This window comes from Hylobates moloch, unplaced genomic scaffold, assembly GCF_009828535.3.
Source record: "Hylobates moloch isolate HMO894 unplaced genomic scaffold, HMol_V3 SCAFFOLD_7, whole genome shotgun sequence".
In the NCBI taxonomy this organism is placed as follows: domain Eukaryota; kingdom Metazoa; phylum Chordata; class Mammalia; order Primates; family Hylobatidae; genus Hylobates; species Hylobates moloch.
This window is the reverse complement of record NW_026652282.1, coordinates 32,733,824-32,741,787: the sequence shown is the minus strand read 5'-3', so window position 1 is coordinate 32,741,787 and position 7,964 is coordinate 32,733,824. Positions and strand designations below refer to the sequence as shown.

General features: G+C 47.6%; 1 pseudogene; it reads left to right on the top strand.

Annotated features, from left to right (window-relative positions):
* The first annotated feature begins 6,532 nt into the window (after nt 1-6,532).
* Nucleotides 6,533-7,139, top strand: LOC116811260 (putative ferritin heavy polypeptide-like 19; annotated as a pseudogene).
* Nucleotides 7,140-7,964: the final 825 nt, after the last annotated feature.

Sequence of the window (7,964 nt, the reverse complement as noted above, 5' to 3'; positions counted from 1 at the left end):
AAAAAAAAAAAAAGAAAAAAAAAATTCACATTGTACCCTTATGTCTTTGGAGGATACCCTTGTTCCATCTATCATTTTAGTGACCAATTCCTGCCTTAGAGGATGCAAAAAAGGTGTGGCATGTTTATGGAGAGCAAGCCCCACCACCAAGATGTCTGCTGCTCAGTTTCCTCCTGTGGCTCTTTGTATTAGTCCATTCTCACACTGCTATAAAGACACTACCTGAGACTGGGTAATTTATAAACAAAAGAGGTTTAATTGACTCACAGTTCTGCATGGCTGGGGAGGCTCCAGGAAACTTACAATCATGGCGTAAGCTGAAGAGGAAGCAAGGCACATCTTACACACAGCAGTAGAGAGAGAGTGCAGGGGAAACTGCCACTTTTAAAACCATCAGATCTCATGAGAACTCCTTCACTGTCATGAGAACAGCACTGGGGAAACTGCCCCCATAAACCAATAACTCCCACCAGCTCCCTCCCTCAACATGTGGGAATTACAATTTGAGATGAGGTTTGGGCAAGGACACAGAGCCAAACCATATCACCGGGCCCCTGGACCCTCCCAAATCTCATGTCCTTTTCACATTGCAAAACCAATCATGCCTTCCCAACGGTCCACCAAAGTCTTAACTCTTTCCAGCATTTACTCAAAAGTCCAAGCCTGAAGTCTCATCTGAGACAAGGCAAGTCCCTTTCACCTAAGAGCCTGTAAAATCAAAAGGAAGCTAGTTATTTTCAAGATACAATGGGGATGCAAGCATTGGGTAAATTTTCCCATGCAAGTGGAAAAAAATTGGCCAAAACAAAGGGGCCAGAGGCCCCATGCAAGTCCAAAATGTGCCCAGGCAGTCATTAAATCTTAAAGCTCCAAAATCTCCTTTGACACCATGTCTCACATCCAGAGCACGCTGATGCAAGGAGTGGGCTTCCACGCTCTTGGGCAGCTCTGCCCCTGTGGCTCTGCAGGGCACAGCTCCGCAGCTGTTTTCATAGGCTGGCGTTGAGTGCCTGCAGCTTTTCCAGGTGCACAGTACAAGCTGATGATGGAGCTACCCTTCCGAGGTCTGGACAATGGTGGCCCTCTTCTCACTGCTCCACTAGGCAGTGTCCCAGTGGGGACTCTGTGCGTGGGCTCCAAACCCACATTTCCCCTTTGTATTGCCTCAGTAGAGTTCTTCATGAGGGATTCACCCCTGCAGCAGACTTCTGCCTGGACATCCAGTCATTTCCACGCATCCTCTGAAGTTTAGGCAGAGGCTCCCAAAGCTCACCTCTTGTATTCTGTGCTCCCGCAGGCCCAACACCACGTGGAAACCGCCAAGGCTTGGGGCTTGCACCGTCTGAAGCAACTGCCTGAACTGTACCTTGACCTCTTTTAGGCGCAGCTGGAGCTGGATCAGCTGGAATGAAGGGCATCATGCCCTGAGGCTGCACAGAGAAGCAGGGCCCTGGGCCCTGCTCATGAAACGATTTTTCCCCTTTAGGCTTCTGGGCCTATGATGGGAGGGGCTGTTGTGAAGATCTCTGACACGCACTGGAGACATTTTCCCCATTGTCTTGGCTATTAACATGTGGCTCCTTGTTACGTATCCAAATTTGTGCAGCCAGCTTGAATTTCTCCCCAGAAAATGGGTTTTTCTTTTCTACCTCAGCCTGGACTTCATTGTCCATATCACTATCAGCATTTTGATCAAGACCATTCAACAAGTCTCTAGGCAGTTCCAAACTTTCCAACATCTTCCTGTCTTCTTCTGAGCCCTCCAAAGTGTTCCAACCTCTGCCTGTTACCCAGTTCCAAAGTTGCTTCCACATTTTCAGGATATCTTTATAGCAGTACCCCACTCTGACAGTACCAGTAATCTATATTAGTCCATTCTCACACTGCTATAAAGAAACTGCCTGAGAATGAGTAATTTATAAACAAAAGAGGTTTAATTGACTCACAGTTGTGCATGGCTGGGGAAACCTCAGGAAACTTAAAATCATGGCAGAAGGCAAAGGGGAAACAGGGCACATCTTACATGAGCAGGAGAGAGAGAAAGTGCAAGTGAAATTGTCACTTTTACAACCATCAGATCTTGTGAGAACTCCCTCATTATCACGAGAACAGAATGGGGGAAACTGCTCCCATGATCCAATCACTCCCACCATGTCCCTCCCTCAACATGTGGGGATTACAATTTGAGATTAAATTTCGGTGGGGACACAGAACCAAACCATATCACTCCTCTTCCACACTCTTCATTGGATAAAATGGGTGATTTGAGAAGCAGTAAAGAGGCACTAGGGCCACTGCTAGACTAGAACTCTCCATGAAAGAATCACTGTCACCTACCACGAGTGACAGAGTCATCCATTTGAAATCCTTCTAGAATAAAACATGCAATGAAAGCATTTGAGTTTTGAAGCACACGGACTCAATCCTAAAATAACTATCAGGAGAGCATTTAGGATCATTGATGATTCCCATTGCTCTGTGTGCTAGTTTCTGGATGAAATGAAGCTGATTCTCTTGTTGAACATTAAATGAAGAATGTGGACCCTGAGAATTGTCTTTCATATCACCCCCACCCTGCACCAACAAACTCAAAGATTCAGTGGGGAGACTTATGGATTGCGTTTGAGAATTGCTGGTCTACATAAGCCAAAGGGGTGTCTATAACCAGTAAATAATTATTTGGGATTTCTGTGCAGCAAACTGTTAAGAGATGGAGGAAGGAAGAACATCTTCATGAGAAGTCACATAATTACAGTCAAGTTAGAAATAATCAGACACAGATAGCACCAGTTATTCAGAAAACTGACCAAGGAACAAGAGTTTTGGAGAAGGAGTACGGTGCTAAATAAAATGTATTTTAATCCTACCAGGAAAGGCAATCCAAGCATCAGCTGTACTCTTATAGTTGAATGCTGATTATCCCCATTGCACAAGGGTGGGAGACCAACATTTTATAAAGAAATGTCACCTAAAATGTAGACACACAGTACTTAAATTAATCACAATCCTAAAGTAGGGATCAGCACATCAGGGGAGAGATAAAAAGCCTAAACTCCTCATCCCATCCATGAAGAGAGGCTTGACAGCCTCCTGAGGAAAAGGTTTGTTCTATCTCATACTATAGCCTCACATTTTTAAAAACAATTTACTTAAACTCATTTCCCAGTAGAAATTGAACAAGGGGTATTTGTTCTGTGAAGTTGCGTAGGAGAAACTTGACCTTGCCAGAGGAAAGGGCTGTCCCAGGAACACTTGGCAAGAGAGGGCGGTAGTTTATGCTGCTGTGGAATCACAGCAGCTACTTACTGGTTCTCTCCACATGTCTTTGTTCTCACTAAAGCAGAGAGAGGCCATGAGAAATTACATGACCCAGCAACCTAATTAAACAGCATTTCATTGAAAACTTGACTGTGGTCCCACAGTTCTAGTTGAGCATCAGCCCTGACATTGAATTCTTGAATTCTGTATCGTCTTGGGCAAGGGCTTTATATTTAGTATCACAGATTTCTCATGGGTACAATAACAAAAACAATTCCTACCTCACAAAATTGTGAGGATTCCCAAGAATTTTGGAAATCATCTAGTCTGGTACAGACTCATTAAATCATCTACTTCTCTGGTGACAGAGCTGAGACTGGCTTCCTAGACACCTTTATTAACCAGTGCTCATTGTGGCCATGCCCCTGAACCCTAGGCCTCACACAGAGCATTGAGGCAGCTTGCTGCCCAAAAGCATTTCACATTTGTAGTTGGGAGTTGACGCCACTTCCACTCCCACAGATACCTCCAACAATTTGTTCCTTTGCTTTCCTAGCCCACTTTTGTTGCTTCTTCCTCACTACACTCCTTTCCAAAGGAGAAGAACATGCTAAGCGCTGGCATGGTGTAGTGTGGGAAACAAAGACAGACATGGGAACCTCCTAACTCTGCAGACCTCATGGTTTAGTAGGGAAGACTGAATGCTACTATCTGTGGTACCACCTGCTTAGCCTCCCACCACCAGTTCTGGAACTAGCATTCCCCTTATCTGGGGAACTGTTCCACCCAAACACAGATTCCAGGTATGTGGCTCCAGGAGTGCTTTATATCATTACATGTCCCACCTTCCTCACCACAGCTGACTGCTTCTGGGGTCAGATAGTCATGATCTCTGCCCCTGTGCTTTGTGTTCCTGGCTTAAGGTTAGGTACCCAAGGACCAGCCTGATTTTATTCCAGGACATCGAGGCAGAAGGAAAACATTTTTCCTTGATCCTCAAGAGTCCATGAGGGATTTTTCTTTTCTTTTTTTTTTTCCTTTTGGAGACCAAGTCTCTCACTCCTGTCACCCAGGCTGGAATGCAGTGGTGGGATCACGGTTCACTGCAGCCTCGACTTCCTGGGCTTAGGCAATTCTCCCAACTCAGTTTCCTGAGTAGCTGGGACTACAGGTGTGTGCCACCATGCCTATTTTTTAAAATATTCTTTTTGTAGAGGTGTGTTTCGTCATGTTGCCCAGGATGGACTTGAACTCCTGGGTTCCAGCAATCTGCCTGCCTTGGCCTCCCAAAGTGCTGAGATTACAGAGGTAAGCTGCCATGCCTGGCCGATGAGGGATTTTACATTTCAATCTCCAGAAGGAAAAAAAGGAGAAGGATTGAAATATATATGTGTGTGTGTGTGTGTGTGTGTGTGTGTGTGTGTGTGTGTATGGGTACATATATATATATTTGGTGCAGTAAGCAAAAGGAAGAAAGTGTGATAACCCAGAGCTATCTAAACCTCTCCTTTTCTCATCTGCCTTCCCACTGAGAGGGTGTGTTCTGGAATGCACTCCAGTGCCATAAGCCTACAGGACCCTGTGGGTGCAGCCTGTGGTTATCCAGTACCTTCTTTGACTAGCTAATTTGATTAGTTAGAAGAGGCTATCTCCTGTAACAAATGTTCCTAATCTCTTTAGCTTTTAAAGTAAATTTTTATTTTTTGTTTTTATCAAGGCCCAGTGGTGGTGACAATGATGAGGGAACATTCTCCATAAGTTTTCCAAAGTTCCAGGCTCCTTCTCCAAATTGGATATGTCATATTGTAGGGTCTGTTCTTCATTCGAGACATGGATTGCACAGGGTGTGTCCTATAAACTAGGCCTTATTTGGCCATACATCAGTTATTTTCATATTCCAATAGCCAGAAATCAGTACATGCCCCCATCAAATCACAAGAGTAGCTTGAAAAATATGGTTACTTGTGGACCAAGATGAAAACAAATAAGCTTTGGTGAAGTTATTCTGCCACAGTGAGTTTCTCTAATTGGAAGATTTGAAAAGTACTATCAAGTTCATTTTGCTGCAGACCTAAGTTTGTTCTTCAGTGAGCTGAGTCCTGTGTCTACTAATTGGTTTTAAATTCAGCAGGGAAGACATGAGGATTAGTTGAGTACCTAAAACTGTGAACATACAGGACTTTTCAAAGTAAATTTTAAAAACGGAGTCTTTGGTGTTTAAGCTTTGATCCTCAAAACATATCTGAAATCACATTCCCTGTCATGTGGAGACATCTCTCCTGCAGAGAGAATTAAACTTCAGGGTGCAGCAGACATGGATGAGCATTTAAAGGGAAGCTGACATTTACCTAGAAGACAGATCCGCTAAAGTTTTCCAATGCCAGAGAAATGCCATGCTTTGGGCATTTGGAATAGTTCCTACTCTGCCTGGGAGCTCTATACCTTTATCTCCAAAGGAGATGAGCACTCCCTAATTGACACACTCCACCCTCCTGTTCATGGGAGAATCCTATTGGTCACCCACACTCACAACTGTGCATTCGATCCATGCTCATCACCGAGGCTAACCCAGTCCTTGATTCCAATCATGAATGGACAAACGTTTTCCAGATATTTAAGGAAAGTGAGGAAGATGCACAAATAAAACTAATTCTGGAGGAGAGAAAAAAGGATATAATACAGGAAACACAAGAAAACGTTACCAGACCATACTCTCAGAGTTTAAGAAAGACAAGAGGTTTATAAAATGAGAACAAGCTGTCATAGAGGGGAATAATCAGGGGACAGACGAAAAAGTCCTTGGACACTAGAAAAGTTACTGCAGAATTGACATCGCGCAGAGGACTGACGGTGCCTAGTTCCCCGGGCTGCCCACGGAACTCAGCGTGCTCCCCCTAGCCACCACCACCACCTGCCAGACGGCGTGCGCCCCTCCACCCATACAGGTCCCCACAGCCCACTTCCGGTCCCTTGGCAGACCCTGTGGCAACCACCACCGCTGGGTCCGGAGGTCCCCGCCCTCCACTGGTCGCCGCCGTCGTCCACCATGGTGGTGCTCCGAGGCACCCGCTGCGGCCGCCACTGCCCATGCTGATGCCGCCGCCCCCTCCGGGACCCCCGCGACCACATCGCTTTACCCCGCCTGCTCCCCGCGCCCGCGCTGCCCGCCCTGGGCCCGCTGTCGCAGGTGCGCCAGAACTACCACCTCAGCTGCGAGGTCGCCGTCAACATCAACGTCAACCTGGAGGTCCATGCCTCCTATGTGTACCTGTCCATGGCCTTCTACTTCAACCGGGACGACGTGGCCCTGGAGAGCTTCAGCCGCTATTTCTTGCGCCAGTGGCACGAGAAGAGGGAGCACGCCCAGGAGCTGCTGAGGCTGCAGAACCTGCGCGGTGGCCGCATCTACCTTCGCGACATCAGGAAGCCAGAGTGCCAAGGCTGGGAGAGCGGGCTCAAGGCCATGGAGTGCACCTTCCACCTGGAGAAGAACGTCAACCAGAGCCTCCTGGAGCTGCACCAGCTGGCCAAGGAGAACGGCGACCCCCAGCTCTGCGACTTCCTGGAGAACCACCTCCTGAACCAGCAGGCCAAGACCATCAGAGAGCTGGGTGGCTACCTGAGCAATCTGCGCGGGATGGGGGCCCCGGAAGCAGGCCTGGCAGAGTACCTCTTTGACAAGCTCACCCTGGGCCGCAGCCAGAAACACACCTGAGCCCAGACGGGCCCCGCAGCCACGGGGTGCCTTCCCCAGCTCGCGCCACCGGGTGGGGCGTCCATGTTGCCCTTTCAGAACGTTCTCTTCAGTTTTTCTCCTTTCGGTTTTACCGTTGTTGGCAATAAAGTTATCTGTTCTCAAAGCAATAAAGGTGTCCAGCTGATGCGTATCTGCAACACTCTCACCTTTTAGCAATCAGGGCACATCTCCATCAGGTTTAAAGTAGGCATCCAGCAATCTCTCCATTCAGCCCTGTCTCATCTGCATGCAGCTCAGGATCTGGGGGGGTGGAGGGGAAAGGTATTTTATGGGCCCCTGGAAAACACATTAGTCTTCCCATTATAAACTTGGAGGGCATGTGGGATGGGATGGGGTGAGATGGGGTAGGGTGGGGTGAGATGTGTGGGGTGGGTGGGGTCGGGTGGGGTGTGCTCTCTTGGTTCATGGTATCTGTGGGTGCATATGCATGGTAAGGTGTAAAGCATGGTATGGAATTCATCCTGGTGGTTGCTGGGTGCTGTGGCTCACGCCTGTAATCCCAGCACTTGGGAGGCTGAGGCGGGTGGATCACCTGAGGTCGGGAGTTTGAGACTAGCCTGACCAACATGGAGAAACCCTGTCTTTACTAAAAATACAAAATTAGCCGGGCATGGTGGTGCATGCCTGTAATCCCAGCTACTCAGGAGGCTGACAGGAAAATCGCGTGAACCTGAGACGCGGAGGTTGTGGTGAGCCGAGATCCCGCCGCTGCACTCCAGCCTGGGCAACAACAGCGAAACTCCATCTGAAAAAACAAACAAACAAACAAAACACAAAATATGCAAGTGCTAAGGATTCTTGCTTCTGGGCTTCAAGATGGGGGCTCTCGCGGACAGTATCGCAGAGTACCTCTTTGGCAAGCTCAGCCTGAGTGACACGGATAATGGGACTGAGCCTTAGGGTGCCTTCCCCACAGATAGGGGTGATTTCCTGTATATTACCCTTATGA